General features: G+C 42.8%; 2 long non-coding RNA genes across 3 annotated transcripts; one reads left to right on the top strand and one right to left on the bottom strand.

Moving 5' to 3' along the window:
• Positions 1-7604: 7604 nt before the first annotated feature.
• Positions 7605-8347, bottom strand: LOC127919300 (uncharacterized). Of its 2 annotated transcripts, none has more exons than XR_008102518.1 (3): positions 8287-8311; positions 8135-8254; positions 7605-8102 (listed from the first exon to the last, which is right to left on the bottom strand). It is a non-coding gene; the product is annotated as an uncharacterized LOC127919300 (long non-coding RNA). The 2 variants fall into 2 exon arrangements; XR_008102519.1 differs by having other exon boundaries at positions 7606-8102; positions 8135-8174; positions 8255-8347.
• On the top strand, positions 8206-14200 carry LOC127919301 (uncharacterized). Its single transcript, XR_008102520.1, has 2 exons — positions 8206-8353; positions 13936-14200. It is a non-coding gene; the product is annotated as an uncharacterized LOC127919301 (long non-coding RNA).
• Positions 14201-16120: the final 1920 nt, after the last annotated feature.

The raw sequence follows: 16120 nt of genomic DNA, 5'->3' as shown, positions 1-16120 counted from the left end.
TCAGACCAGAGGACATTTCTCCGAAAGTCTGATCTTTGTCCCCATGTGCAGTTGCAAACCGTAGTCTGGCTTTTTTATGGTGGTTTTAGAGCAGTGGCTTCTTCCTTGCTGAGCGGACTTTCAGGTTATGTCGATATAGGACTCATTTTACTGTGGATATATATACTTTTGTACATGTTTCCTCCAGCATCTTCACAAGGTCCTTTACTGTTGTTCTGGGATTGATTTGCACTTTTTGCACCAAAGTACGTTCATCTCTAGGAGACAGAACGCGTCTCCTTCCTGAGCGGTATGACGGCTGCATGGTCCCATGGTGTTTATACTTGCGTACTATTGTTTGTACAGATGAACGTGTGGTACCTTCAGGTGTTTGAAAATTGCTCCCAAAATGAACCAGACTTGTGGAGGTTTACTTTTGTTCTGAGGTCTTGGCTGATTTCTTTTGATTTTCCCATGATGTCAAGCAAAGAGGCACTGAGTTTGAAGGGTGGCCTTGAAATACATCCACAGGTACACCTCCAATTGACTCAAATGATGTCAATTAGCCTATCAGACGCTTCTAAAGCCATGACATTTTCTGGAATTTTCCAAGCTGTTTAAAGGCACAGTCAACTTAGTGTATGTAAACTTCTGTCTTTAGCTGTATCTGACTGTCAGTAACACCTCTCTGTTAAACTGATATCTATCCTACTGTCAGTAGCACCAGGTCTCTGTTAAACTGATATCTATCCTACTGTCAGTAACACCTCTCTGTTAAACTGATATCTATCCTACTGTCAGTAACACCAGGTCTGTTAAACTGATATCTATCCTACTGTCAGTAACACCAGGTCTCTGTTAAACTGATATCTATCCTACTGTCAGTAACACCTCTCTGTTAAACTGATATCTATCCTACTGTCAGTAGCACCAGGTCTCTGTTAAACTGATATCTATCCTACTGTCAGTAACACCTCTCTGTTAAACTGATATCTATCCTACTGTCAGTAACACCAGGTCTCTGTTAAACTGATATCTATCCTACTGTCAGTAATACCAGGTCTCTGTTAAACTGATATCTATCCTACTGTCAGTAATACCAGGTCTCTGTTAAACTGATATCTATCCTACTGTCAGTAACACCTCTCTGTTAAACTGATATCTATCCTACTGTCAGTAACACCTCTCTGTTAAACTGATATACATTTACATTACATTTAAGTCATTTAGCAGACGCTCTTATCCAGAGCGACTTACAAATTGGTGCATACACCTTATGACAACCAGTGGAACAGCCACTTGCATCTAAATCTTGTTGGGGGAGAAGGGGGGTGAGAAGGATTACTTACCCTTACTTACCCTATCCTAGGTATTCCTTGAAGAGGTGGGGTTTCAGGTGTCTCCGGAAGGTGGTGATTGACTCCGCTGTCCTGGCGTCGTGAGGGAGTTTGTTCCACCATTGGGGGCCAGAGCAGCGAACAGTTTTGACTGGGCTGAGCGGGAACTGTACTTCCTCAGTGGTAGGGAGGCGAGCAGGCCAGAGGTGGATGAACGCAGTGCCCTTGTTTGGGTGTAGGGCCTGATCAGAGCCTGGAGGTACTGAGGTGCCGTTCCCCTCACAGCTCCGTAGGCGAGCACCATGGTCTTGTAGCGGATGCGAGCTTCAACTGGAAGCCAGTGGAGAGAGCGGAGGAGCGGGGTGACGTGAGAGAACTTGGGAAGGTTGAACACCAGACGGGCTGCGGCGTTCTGGATGAGTTGTAGGGGTTTAATGGCACAGGCACAGGCACAGGATATCTATCCTACTGTCAGTAACACCAGGTCTCTGTTAAACTGATATCTATCCTACTGTCAGTAACACCAGGTCTCTGTTAAACTGATATCTATCCTACTGTCAGTAACACCTCTCTGTTAAACTGATATCTATCCTACTGTCAGTAGCACCAGGTCTCTGTTAAACTGATATCTATCCTACTGTCAGTAACACCAGGTCTCTGTTAAACTGATATATATCCTACTGTCAGTAACACCTCTCTGTTAAACTGATATCTATCCTACTGTCAGTAACACCTCTCTGTTAAACTGATATCTATCCTACTGTCAGTAGCACCAGGTCTCTGTTAAACTGATATCTATCCTACTGTCAGTAACACCTCTCTGTTAAACTGATATCTATCTTACTGTCAGTAACACCAGGTCTCTGTTAAACTGATATCTATCCTACTGTCAGTAACACCAGGTCTCTGTTAAACTGATATCTATCCTACTGTCAGTAACACCTCTCTGTTAAACTGATATCTATCCTACTGTCAGTAACACCTCTCTGTTAAACTGATATCTATCCTACTGTCAGTAACACCAGGTCTCTGTTAAACTGATATCTATCCTACTGTCAGTAACACCTCTCTGTTAAACTGATATCTATCCTACTGTCAGTAGCACCAGGTCTCTGTTAAACTGATATCTATCCTACTGTCAGTAACACCTCTCTGTTAAACTGATATCTATCCTACTGTCAGTAACACCAGGTCTCTGTTAAACTGATATCTATCCTACTGTCAGTAACACCTCTCTGTTAAACTGATATCTATCCTACTGTCAGTAACACCAGGTCTCTGTTAAACTGATATCTATCCTACTGTCAGTAGCACCAGGTCTCTGTTAAACTGATATCTATCCTACTGTCAGTAACACCAGGTCTGTTAAACTGATATCTATCCTACTGTCAGTAACACCAGGTCTGTTAAACTGATATCTATCCTACTGTCAGTAACACCAGGTCTCTGTTAAACTGATATCTATCCTACTGTCAGTAACACCTCTCTGTTAAACTGATATCTATCCTACTGTCAGTAGCACCAGGTCTCTGTTAAACTGATATCTATCCTACTGTCAGTAACACCTCTCTGTTAAACTGATATCTATCCTACTGTCAGTAACACCAGGTCTCTGTTAAACTGATATCTATCCTACTGTCAGTAACACCAGGTCTCTGTTAAACTGATATCTATCCTACTGTCAGTAACACCTCTCTGTTAAACTGATATCTATCCTACTGTCAGTAGCACCAGGTCTCTGTTAAACTGATATCTATCCTACTGTCAGTAACACCTCTCTGTTAAACTGATATCTATCCTACTGTCAGTAACACCAGGTCTGTTAAACTGATATCTATCCTACTGTCAGTAACACCAGGTCTCTGTTAAACTGATATCTATCCTACTGTCAGTAACACCTCTCTGTTAAACTGATATCTATCCTACTGTCAGTAGCACCAGGTCTCTGTTAAACTGATATCTATCCTACTGTCAGTAACACCTCTCTGTTAAACTGATATCTATCCTACTGTCAGTAACACCAGGTCTCTGTTAAACTGATATCTATCCTACTGTCAGTAACACCTCTCTGTTAAACTGATATCTATCCTACTGTCAGTAACACCTCTCTGTTAAACTGATATCTATCCTACTGTCAGTAACACCAGGTCTCTGTTAAACTGATATCTATCCTACTGTCAGTAATACCAGGTCTCTGTTAAACTGATATCTATCCTACTGTCAGTAATACCAGGTCTCTGTTAAACTGATATCTATCCTACTGTCAGTAACACCTCTCTGTTAAACTGATATCTATCCTACTGTCAGTAACACCTCTCTGTTAAACTGATATCTATCCTACTGTCAGTAACACCAGGTCTCTGTTAAACTGATATCTATCCTACTGTCAGTAACACCAGGTCTCTGTTAAACTGATATCTATCCTACTGTCAGTAACACCTCTCTGTTAAACTGATATCTATCCTACTGTCAGTAGCACCAGGTCTCTGTTAAACTGATATCTATCCTACTGTCAGTAACACCAGGTCTCTGTTAAACTGATATCTATCCTACTGTCAGTAACACCTCTCTGTTAAACTGATATCTATCCTACTGTCAGTAGCACCAGGTCTCTGTTAAACTGATATCTATCCTACTGTCAGTAACACCTCTCTGTTAAACTGATATCTATCCTACTGTCAGTAACACCTCTCTGTTAAACTGATATCTATCCTACTGTCAGTAACACCTCTCTGTTAAACTGATATCTATCCTACTGTCAGTAACACCTCTCTGTTAAACTGATATCTATCCTACTGTCAGTAACACCAGGTCTCTGTTAAACTGATATCTATCCTACTGTCAGTAACACCAGGTCTCTGTTAAACTGATATCTATCCTACTGTCAGTAACACCAGGTCTCTGTTAAACTGATATCTATCCTACTGTCAGTAACACCTCTCTGTTAAACTGATATCTATCCTACTGTCAGTAACACCAGGTCTCTGTTAAACTGATATCTATCCTACTGTCAGTAACACCAGGTCTCTGTTAAACTGATATCTATCCTACTGTCAGTAACACCAGGTCTCTGTTAAACTGATATCTATCCTACTGTCAGTAACACCTCTCTGTTAAACTGATATCTATCCTACTGTCAGTAGCACCTCTCTGTTAAACTGATATCTATCCTACTGTCAGTAACACCAGGTCTCTGTTAAACTGATATCTATCCTACTGTCAGTAACACCTCTCTGTTAAACTGATATCTATCTTACTGTCAGTAACACCTCTCTGTTAAACTGATATCTATCTTACTGTCAGTAACACCTCTCTGTTAAACTGATATCTATCTTACTGTCAGTAACACCTCTCTGTTAAACTGATATCTATCCTACTGTCAGTAACACCTCTCTGTTAAACTGATATCTATCCTACTGTCAGTAGCACCTCTCTGTTAAACTGATATCTATCCTACTGTCAGTAACACCTCTCTGTTAAACTGATATCTATCCTACTGTCAGTAGCACCTCTCTGTTAAACTGATATCTATCCTACTGTCAGTAACACCTCTCTGTTAAACTGATATCTATCCTACTGTCAGTAACACCAGGTCTCTGTTAAACTGATATCTATCCTACTGTCAGTAACACCTCTCTGTTAAACTGATATCTATCTTACTGTCAGTAACACCTCTCTGTTAAACTGATATCTATCTTACTGTCAGTAACACCTCTCTGTTAAACTGATATCTATCCTACTGTCAGTAACACCTCTCTGTTAAACTGATATCTATCCTACTGTCAGTAGCACCTCTCTGTTAAACTGATATCTATCCTACTGTCAGTAACACCAGGTCTCTGTTAAAAATGTTATGCATTAATATTAGAATATGTGCCTTGAAGTCTTTATGCCCTATACACTGAGTGGACAAAACATTAGGAACACCTTCCTTATATTGAGTTGTACTGCCTTTCTCCCTCAGAACGGCCTCAGTTCATCAGGGCATGGACTCTACAAGGTGTCGAAAGCGTTCCACAGTGATGTTGGCCCATGTTAACTCCAATGCTTCCCACAGTTTTGTCAAGTTGGCTGGACGTCCTTTGGGTGGTGGACCGTTCTTGATACACACAGGAAACTGTTGAGCGTGAAAAACACAGCAGCATTGCAGTTCATGGCACCTACTACCGTACCCCATTCAAAGGCACCTACTACCGTACCCCATTCAAAGGCACCTACTACCATGCCCCATTCAAAGGCACCTACTACCATACCCCATTCAAAGGCACCTACTACCGTACCCCCATTCAAAGACACCTACTACCATACCCCATTCAAAGGCACCTACTACCGTACCCCCATTCAAAGGCACCTACTACCGTACCCCATTCAAAGGCACCTACTACCATACCCCATTCAAAGGCACCTACTACCGTACCCCATTCAAAGACACCTACTACCATACCCCATTCAAAGGCACCTACTACCATGCCCCATTCAAAGACACCTACTACCATACCCCATTCAAAGGCACCTACTACCGTACCCCATTCAAAGGCACCTACTACCATACCCCATTCAAAGGCACCTACTACCATACCCCATTCAAAGGCACCTACTACCGTACCCCATTCAAAGACACCTACTACCATACCCCATTCAAAGACACCTACTACCATACCCCATTCAAAGGCACCTACTACCGTACCCCATTCAAAGGCACCTACTACCATACCCCATTCAAAGGCACCTACTACCATACCCCATTCAAAGGCACCTACTACCGTACCCCATTCAAAGACACCTACTACCATACCCCATTCAAAGACACCTACTACCATACCCCATTCAAAGGCACCTACTACCGTACCCCATTCAAAGACACCTACTACCATACCCCATTCAAAGGCACCTACTACCGTACCCCATTCAAAGACACCTACTACCATACCCCATTCAAAGGCACCTACTACCGTACCCCATTCAAAGACACCTACTACCATACCCCATTCAAAGGCACCTACTACCATACCCCATTCAAAGGCACCTACTACCATACCCCATTCAAAGGCACCTACTACCATACCCCATTCAAAGGCACCTACTACCATACCCCATTCAAAGGCACCTACTACCATACCCCATTCAAAGGCACCTACTACCATGCCCCATTCAAAGGCACCTACTACCATGCCCCATTCAAAGGCACCTACTACCATACCCCATTCAAAGGCACCTACTACCATACCCCATTCAAAGGCACCTACAACCATACCCCATTCAAAGGCACCTACTACCGTGCCCCATTCAAAGGCACCTACTACCATGCCCCATTCAAAGGCACCTACTACCATACCCCATTCAAAGACACCTACTACCATACCCCATTCAAAGACACCTACAACCATACCCCATTCAAAGGCACCTACTACCGTGCCCCATTCAAAGGCACCTACTACCATGCCCCATTCAAAGGCACCTACTACCATGCCCCATTCAAAGGCACCTACTACCGTGCCCCATTCAAAGGCACCTACTACCATGCCCCATTCAAAGGCACCTACTATCATACCCCGTTCAAAGGCACCTACTACCGTACCCCGTTCAAAGGCACCTACTACCGTACCCCATTCAAAGGCACTGCACTCTATTGTCTTGCCCATTCCCCTCTGAATGGCACACATGTCTAAAGGCTTATAAATCCTTCTTTAACCCCGTCTCCTCCACTTCATCTACACTGATTGAAGTCGATTTAACAGGTGGCATCAATAAGGCATCATAGATTACACCTGGGTTCACCTGGTCAGTCGTTGTCACGGAAAGAGCAGGTGTTCTTAATGATCTGCCCTGCGTCTGCCCCATAATGATTTGTACAGTCAGTGTATATTTAAATTGAAGTTGCAACTCCCTGCGATGTTAGCCGTGATTATTGATCACACTGACAACCTGTACAGACTGAAGGCAACATCTAAATGGCATGACTGAAGTGGATATTGTTATTTGTTGATAATAAATTGACATTTAACATCCATTGGACAAAGATTTAAATAAAAGCGGCACTTCTACAAAAATGTAATTAAATTTTAAAAAACTTCTCTCACAGAGCTGAGTAGATCCCCTGTTTATCCATGTGTGGTATGTTCCCATTGAGGCCTAAGCTACAGTAAGAGGGTAGGGACAGAGACGGCTAAGTTTAGACGGAAAGATTAGGCATGATTATCTCTGACTCGTCCTCGCTCTCTCTCTCTCTCTCGCTCTCTTTCTCTCTCTCTCTCGCTCTCTTTCTCTCTCTCTCTCTCTCTCTCTGTGTGTGAGCGGTTATTTAGGGGAGGGCGTGACCGTGTCAGGACAGGAGAGAATTACAGCATTAGGAGAAACTAGAGACGTCCCCTATCTGACAGAATATACAGCATTACACCCCAAACAGGTGATGTCCCCTACCTGATAGACACGCTATACAATATTACAGCCGGTGATGGTTGGAGACCTAACAGACTACAGCCGGTGATGGTTGGAGACCTGACAGACTACAGCCGGTGATGGTTGGAGACCTGACAGACTACAGCCGGTGATGGTTGGAGACCTGACAGACTACAGCCGGTGATGGTTGGAGACCTGACAGACTACAGCCGGTGATGGTTGGAGACCTGACAGACTACAGCCGGTGATGGTTGGAGACCTGACAGACTACAGCCGGTGATGGTTGGAGACCTGACAGACTACAGCCGGTGATGGTTGGAGACCTGACAGACTACAGCCGGTGATGGTTGGAGACCTGACAGACTACAGCCGGTGATGGTTGGAGACCTGACCGACTACAGCCGGTGATGGTTGGAGACCTAACAGACTACAGCATTACAGTCGGTGATGGTTGGAGACCTGACAGACTACAGCATTACAGCCGGTGATGGTTGGAGACCTGACAGACTACAGCATTACAGCCGGTGATGGTTGGAGACCTGACAGACTACAGCCGGTGATGGTTGGAGACCTGACAGACTACAGCATTACAGCCGGTGATGTTTGGAGAAGAGGAGATATATCAATTGAACAACCAGGTAAGTTTCTGTCTGGTCATGTTTTAAAGTATTAGTTCTAGTGGTAGTTATAGCATTAGTATGGTATTAGTTATAGTGGTAGTTATAGCATTAGTATGGTATTAATTATAGTGGTAGTTATAGTGGCAGTTATAGCATTAGTATGGTATTAGTTATAGCGGTAGTTATAGCATTAGTATGGTATTATTTATAGTGGTAGTTCTAGTGGTAGTTATAGCATTAGTATGGTATTAGTTATAGCGGTAGTTATAGCATTAGTATGGTATTATTTATAGTGGTAGTTCTAGTGGTAGTTATAGCGTTAGTATGGTATTAGTTATAGTGGTAGTTCTAGTGGTAGTTATAGCATTAGTATGGTATTAGTTATAGTGGTAGTTATAGCATTAGTATGGTATTAGTTATAGTGGTAGTTCTAGTGGTAGTTATAGCATTAGTATGGTATTAGTTATAGTGGTAGTTATAGCATTAGTATGGTATTAGTTATAGTGGTAGTTTTAGTATGGTACTAGTTATAGTGGTAGTTATAGTGGCAGTTATAGCATTAGTATGGTATTAGTTATAGCGGTAGTTATAGCATTAGTATGGTATTATTTATAGTGGTAGTTCTAGTGGTAGTTATAGCATTAGTATGGTATTAGTTATAGTGGTAGTTATAGCATTAGTATGGTATTAGTTATAGTGGTAGTTATAGCATTAGTATGGTATTAGTTATAGTGGTAGTTATAGCATTAGTATGGTATTAGTTATAGTGGTAGTTTTAGTATGGTATTAGTTATAGTGGTAGTTATAGTGGTAGTTATAGCATTAGTATGGTATTAGTTATAGTGGTAGTTTTAGTATGGTATTAGTTATAGTGGTAGTTATAGCATTAGTATGGTATTAGTTATAGTGGTAGTTATAGCATTAGTATGGTATTAGTTATAGTGGTAGTTATAGCATTAGTATGGTATTAGTTATAGTGGTAGTTGTAGTATGGTATTAGTTATAGTGGTAGTTATAGCATTAGTATGGTATTAGTTCTAGTGGTAGTTATAGCATTAGTATGGTATTAGTTATAGTGGTAGTTATAGCATTAGTATGGTACTAGTTATAGTGGTAGTTTTAGTATGGTACTAGTTATAGTGGTAGTTATAGTGGCAGTTATAGCATTAGTATGGTATTAGTTATAGCGGTAGTTATAGCATTAGTATGGTATTATTTATAGTGGTAGTTCTAGTGGTAGTTATAGCATTAGTATGGTATTAGTTATAGTGGTAGTTATAGCATTAGTATGGTATTAGTTATAGTGGTAGTTATAGCATTAGTATGGTATTAGTTATAGTGGTAGTTATAGCATTAGTATGGTATTAGTTATAGTGGTAGTTATAGCATTAGTATGGTATTAGTTATAGTGGTAGTTATAGCATTAGTATGGTATTAGTTATAGTGGTAGTTTTAGTATGGTATTAGTTATAGTGGTAGTTATAGTGGTAGTTATAGCATTAGTATGGTATTAGTTATAGTGGTAGTTTTAGTATGGTATTAGTTATAGTGGTAGTTATAGCATTAGTATGGTATTAGTTATAGTGGTAGTTATAGCATTAGTATGGTATTAGTTATAGTGGTAGTTTTAGTATGGTATTAGTTATAGTGGTAGTTATAGTGGTAGTTATAGCATTAGTATGGTATTAGTTATAGTGGTAGTTTTAGTATGGTATTAGTTATAGTGGTAGTTATAGCATTAGTATGGTATTAGTTATAGTGGTAGTTATAGCATTAGTATGGTATTAGTTATAGTGGTAGTTATAGCATTAGTATGGTATTAGTTATAGTGGTAGTTTTAGTATGGTATTAGTTATAGTGGTAGTTATAGCATTAGTATGGTATTAGTTATAGTGGTAGTTGTAGTATGGTATTAGTTATAGTGGTAGTTATAGTGTCAGTGACTTCATTAGCTGTGGTTGCTGATGTGTATACAGTTGAATCGTCAGCATACGTGGACACACATGCTTTGTTTAAAGCCAGTGGCAGGTCATTGGTAAAAATAGAAAAGTGTAGAGGGCCTAAAGAGCTACCCTGGGGTACACCACACTTTACATGTTTGACTTCAGAGAAGCTTCCATTGAAGAAACCCCTCTGAGTTATTCTAGATAATGTCTCTGAATCCACGGTATGGCAGAGGTTGAAAAGCCATAACACACAAGTTATGTTACGGTCAATAATATCAAAGAATGCACTGAAATCTAACATTAATCATAGCATTAGTATAGTGGTAGTTATAGCATTAGTATAGTGGTAGTTATAGTGGTAGTTATAGCATTAGTATAGTGGTAGTTATAGCATTAGTATAGTGGTAGTTATAGTGGTAGTTATAGCATTAGTATGGTGGTAGTTATAGCATTAGTATAGTGGTAGATATATTGGTAGTTATAGCATTAGTATAGTGGTAGTTATAGCATTAGTATAGTGGTAGTTATAGTGGTAGTTATAGCATTAGTATAGTGGTAGTTATAGTGGTAGTTATAGCATTAGTATAGTGGTAGTTATAGCATTAGTATAGTGGTAGTTATAGCATTAGTATAGTGGTAGTTATAGTGGTAGTTATAGCATTAGTATAGTGGTAGTTATAGCATTAGTATAGTGGTAGTTATAGCATTAGTATAGTGGTAGTTATAGTGGTAGTTATAGCATTAGTATAGTGGTAGTTATAGTGGTAGTTATAGCATTAGTATGGTGGTAGTTATAGCATTAGTATAGTGGTAGTTATAGCATTAGTATAGTGGTAGTTATAGTGGTAGTTATAGCATTAGTATGGTGGTAGTTATAGCATTAGTATAGTGGTAGATATATTGGTAGTTATAGCATTAGTATAGTGGTAGTTATAGCATTAGTATAGTGGTAGTTATAGTGGTAGTTATAGCATTAGTATGGTGGTAGTTATAGCATTAGTATAGTGGTAGATATATTGGTAGTTATAGTGGTAGTTATAGCATTAGTATAGTGGTAGTTATAGTGGTAGTTATAGCATTAGTATAGTGGTAGTTATAGCATTAGTGTAGTGGTAGTTATAGTGGTAGTTATAGCATTAGTATAGTGGTAGTTATAGCATTAGTATAGTGGTAGTTATAGTGGTAGTTATAGCATTAGTATAGTGGTAGTTATAGCATTAGTATAGTGGTAGTTATAGCATTAGTATAGTGGTAGTTATAGTGGTAGTTATAGCATTAGTATAGTGGTAGTTATAGTGGTAGTTATAGCATTAGTATGGTGGTAGTTATAGCATTAGTATAGTGGTAGTTATAGCATTAGTATAGTGGTAGTTATAGTGGTAGTTATAGCATTAGTATGGTGGTAGTTATAGCATTAGTATAGTAGTAGATATATTGGTAGTTATAGCATTAGTATAGTGGTAGTTATAGCATTAGTATAGTGGTAGTTATAGTGGTAGTTATAGCATTAGTATGGTGGTAGTTATAGCATTAGTATAGTGGTAGATATATTGGTAGTTATAGTGGTAGTTATAGCATTAGTATAGTGGTAGTTATAGTGGTAGTTATAGCATTAGTATAGTGGTAGTTATAGCATTAGTGTAGTGGTAGTTATAGTGGTAGTTATAGCATTAGTATAGTGGTAGTTATAGCATTAGTATAGTGGTAGTTATAGTGGTAGTTATAGCATTAGTATAGTGGTAGTTATAGCATTAGTATAGTGGTAGTTATAGCATTAGTATGGTGGTAGTTATAGTGGTAGTTATAGCATTAGTATGGTGGTAGTTATAGCATTAGTATAGTGGTAGATATATTGGTAGTTATAGTGGTAGTTATAGCATTAGTATAGTGGTAGTTATAGTGGTAGTTATAGTATTAGTGAGGTATTAGTTATAGTGGTAGTTATAGTATTAGTGAGGTATTAGTTATAGTGGTAGTTATAGCATTAGTATGGTATTAGTTATAGTGGTAGTTATAGCATTAGTATAGTTGTAGTTATAGCATTAGTATAGTGGTAGTTATAGTGGTAGTTATTGCATTAGTATTGTGTTAGTTATAGTGGTAGTTATAGTGGTATTTATACCATTAGTATAGTGGTAGTTATAGTGGTAGTTATAGTGGTAGTTATAGCATTAGTATAGTGGTAGTTATAGTGGTAGTTATTGCATTAGTATTGTGTAGTTATAGTGGTAGTTATAGCATTAGTATAGTGTTAGTTATAGTGGTAGTTATAGCATTAGTATAGTGTTAGTTATAGTGGTAGTTATAGCATTAGTATAGTGGTAGTTATAGCATTAGTATAGTGGCAGTTATAGTGGTAGTTATAGTGGTAGTTATAGCATTAGTATAGTGGTAGTTATAGCATTAGTATGGTATTAGTTATAGTGGTAGTTATAGCATGAGTATAGTGGCCTCACCAGAGTACTGGTAGAGAGGATCCCCTGGTGCCTCACCAGAGTACTGGTAGAGAGGATCCCCTGGTGCCTCACCAGAGTACTGGTAGAGAGGATCCCCTGGTGCCTCACCAGAGTACTGGTAGAGAGGATCCCCTGGTGCCTCACCAGAGTACTGGTAGAGAGGATCCCCTGGTGCCTCACCAGAGTACTGGTAGAGAGGATCCCTGGTGCCTCACCAGAGTACTGGTAGAGAGGATCCCCTGGTGCCTCACCAGAGTACTGGTAGAGAGGATCCCCTGGTGCCTCACCAGAGTACTGGTAGAGAGGATCCCCTGGTGCCTCACCAGAGTACTGGTAGAGAGGATCCCCTGGTGCCTCACCAGAGTACTGGTAGAGAGGATCCCCTGGTGCCTCACCAGAGTACTGGTAGAGAGGATCCCCTGGTGCCTCACCAGAGTACTGGTAGAGAGGATCCCCTGGTGCCTCACCAGAGTACTGGTAGAGAGGATCCCCTGGTGCCTCACCAGAGTACTGGTAGAGAGGATCCCCTGGTGCCTCACCAGAGTACTGGTAGAGAGGATCCCCTGGTGCCTCACCAGAGTACTGGTAGAGAGGATCCCCTGGTGCCTCACCAGAGTACTGGTAGAGAGGATCCCCTAGTCCCTCACCAGAGTACTGGTAGAGAGGATCCCCTAGTCCCTCACCAGAGTACTGGTAGAGAGGATCCCCTGGTGCCTCACCAGAGTACTGGTAGAGAGGATCCCCTGGTGCCTCACCAGAGTACTGGTAGAGAGGATCCCCTGGTGCCTCACCAGAGTACTGGTAGAGAGGATCCCTGGTGCCTCACCAGAGTACTGGTAGAGAGGATCCCCTGGTGCCTCACCAGAGTACTGGTAGAGAGGATCCCCTAGTGCCTCACCAGAGTACTGGTAGAGAGGATCCCCTGGTGCCTCACCAGAGTACTGGTAGAGAGGATCCCCTGGTGCCTCACCAGAGTACTGGTAGAGAGGATCCCTGGTGCCTCACCAGAGTACTGGTAGAGAGGATCCCCTGGTGCCTCACCAGAGTACTGGTAGAGAGGATCCCTGGTGTCTCACCAGAGTACTGGTAGAGAGGATCCCCTGGTGCCTCACCAGAGTACTGGTAGAGAGGATCCCCTGGTTGTGATAGGGTTTACCAAACCTTCATGAAGAGGGATCTGTTCTTCTTTCTACATCAGAAGCCTCGTTGACTTGAACCAGCAACCTAGCCGATACAAGGACCAGGAGACCAGTCAACTCATTAGTTTCTGCGCCGTAAAGTTGGGGACCTCTTTGACTGTGGTAACGATGCCGGCAGAAACGCGTGCCACCGGGGACGGAACCTGCCAGGCTCTGTGCCAAACCCTGGTCTCTCAGAACGGGATCCAGAGAAACACGGCTGACATCTCCAAGTCTCTCCTCTACACATCCCTGATGGGGCTGCTACTGGTTGTAGACAGAGAGGTGAGTGTTACTATACACATGTACATACAAACACATCCCTGATGGGGCTGCTGTTGAGGTTTGCAGGCTTTAGTTCCAGCCCAGCAATTACATTCCTGGTCCTGAGTTGAATCAGCAGCTAATGAGTCATTGATGAGCCAAATGCAACAGCCAATTGGAACAAGAGCCTGCAACAGCCAATTGGAACAAGAGCCTGCAACAGCCAATTGGAACAAGAGCCTGCTGCACCCTGTGGTTGTATTGACAGGCATTAGGAGTTAAGTTGGTAAAGAAACACAGAACACAGCGTAGCAGCCCCACAGGTAGCGTAGCAGCCCCACAGGTAGCGTAGCAGCCCCACAGGTAGCGTAGCAGCCCCACAGGTAGCGTAGCAGCCCCACAGGTAGCAGCAGCAGCCCCACAGGTAGCAGCAGCAGCCCCACAGGTAGCGTGGCAGCCCCACAGGTAGCGTAGCAGCCCCACAGGTAGCGTAGCAGCCCCACAGGTAGCGTAGCAGCCCCGCAGGTGTAGCGTAGCAGCCCCGCAGGTGTAGCGTAGCAGCCCCGCAGGTGTAGCGTAGCAGCCCCGCAGGTGTAGCGTAGCAGCCCCGCAGGTGTAGCGTAGCAGCCCCGCAGGTGTGGCGTAGCAGCCCCACAGGTGTAGCGTAGCAGCCCCACAGGTGTAGCGTAGCAGCCCCACAGGTGTAGCGTAGCAGCCCCACAGGTGTAGCGTAGCAGCCCCACAGGTAGCGTAGCAGCCCCACAGGTAGCGTCTCTAACCCTGTCACAGGTACCATAGCAGCCCCACAGGTACTGTCTCTAACCCTGTCACAGGTACTGTCTCTAACCCTGCCACAGGTACTGTCTCTAACCCTGCCACAGGTACTGTCTCTAACCCTGCCACAGGTACTGTCTCTAACCCTGTCGCAGGTACTGTCTCTAACCCTGCCGCAGGTACTGTCTCTAGCCCTGTCGCAGGTACTGTCTCTAGCCCTGTCGCAGGTACTGTCTCTAACCCTGTCGCAGGTACTGTCTCTAACCCTGTCACAGGTACTGTCTCTAGCCCTGTCACAGGTACTGTCTCTAGCCCTGTCACAGGTACTGTCTCTAACCCTGTCACAGGTACTGTCTCTAACCCTGCCCCAGGTACTGTCTCTAACCCTGCCACAGGTACTGTCTCTAACCCTGCCGCAGGTACTGTCTCTAACCCTGCCACAGGTACTGTCTCTAACCCTGTCACAGGTACTGTCTCTAACCCTGTCACAGGTACTGTCTCTAACCCTGCCACAGGTACTGTCTCTAACCCTGCCACAGGTACTGTCTCTAACCCTGCCACAGGTACTGTCTCTAACCCTGTCACAGGTACTGTCTCTAACCCTGTCACAGGTACTGTCTCTAACCCTGTCACAGGTACTGTCTCTAACCCTGTCAAAGGTACTGTAGTAGCCCCACTTGTACTGTCTCTAACCCTGTCACAGGTACTGTCTCTAACCCTGTCACAGGTACTGTCTCTAACCCTGTCACAGGTACTGTCTCTAACCCTGTCGCAGGTACTGTCTCTAACCCTGTCGCAGGTACTGTCTCTAACCCTGTCGCAGGTACTGTCTCTAACCCTGTCGCAGGTACTGTCTCTAACCCTGTCGCAGGTACTGTCTCTAACCCTGTCACAGGTACTGTCTCTAACCCTGTCACAGGTACTGTCTCTAACCCTGTCGCAGGTACTGTCTCTAACCCTGTCACAGGTACTGTCTCTAACCCTGTCACAGGTACTGTCTCTAACCCTGCCGCTGGTACTGTCTCTAACCCTGTCGCTGGTACTGTCTCTAACCCTGTCGCAGGTACTGTCTCTAACCCTGTCACAGGTACTGCCTCTAACCCTGTCACAGGTACTGTCTCTAACCCTGTTACAGGTACTGTAGTAGCCCCACTTGTACTGTCTCTA

Source organism: Oncorhynchus keta, unplaced genomic scaffold, assembly GCF_023373465.1.
Source record: "Oncorhynchus keta strain PuntledgeMale-10-30-2019 unplaced genomic scaffold, Oket_V2 Un_contig_16286_pilon_pilon, whole genome shotgun sequence".
NCBI classification, from domain to species: Eukaryota; Metazoa; Chordata; class Actinopteri; order Salmoniformes; family Salmonidae; genus Oncorhynchus; species Oncorhynchus keta.
The sequence above is the reverse complement of the archived record's forward strand: the minus strand, read 5'-3'. Positions and strand labels throughout refer to the sequence as shown.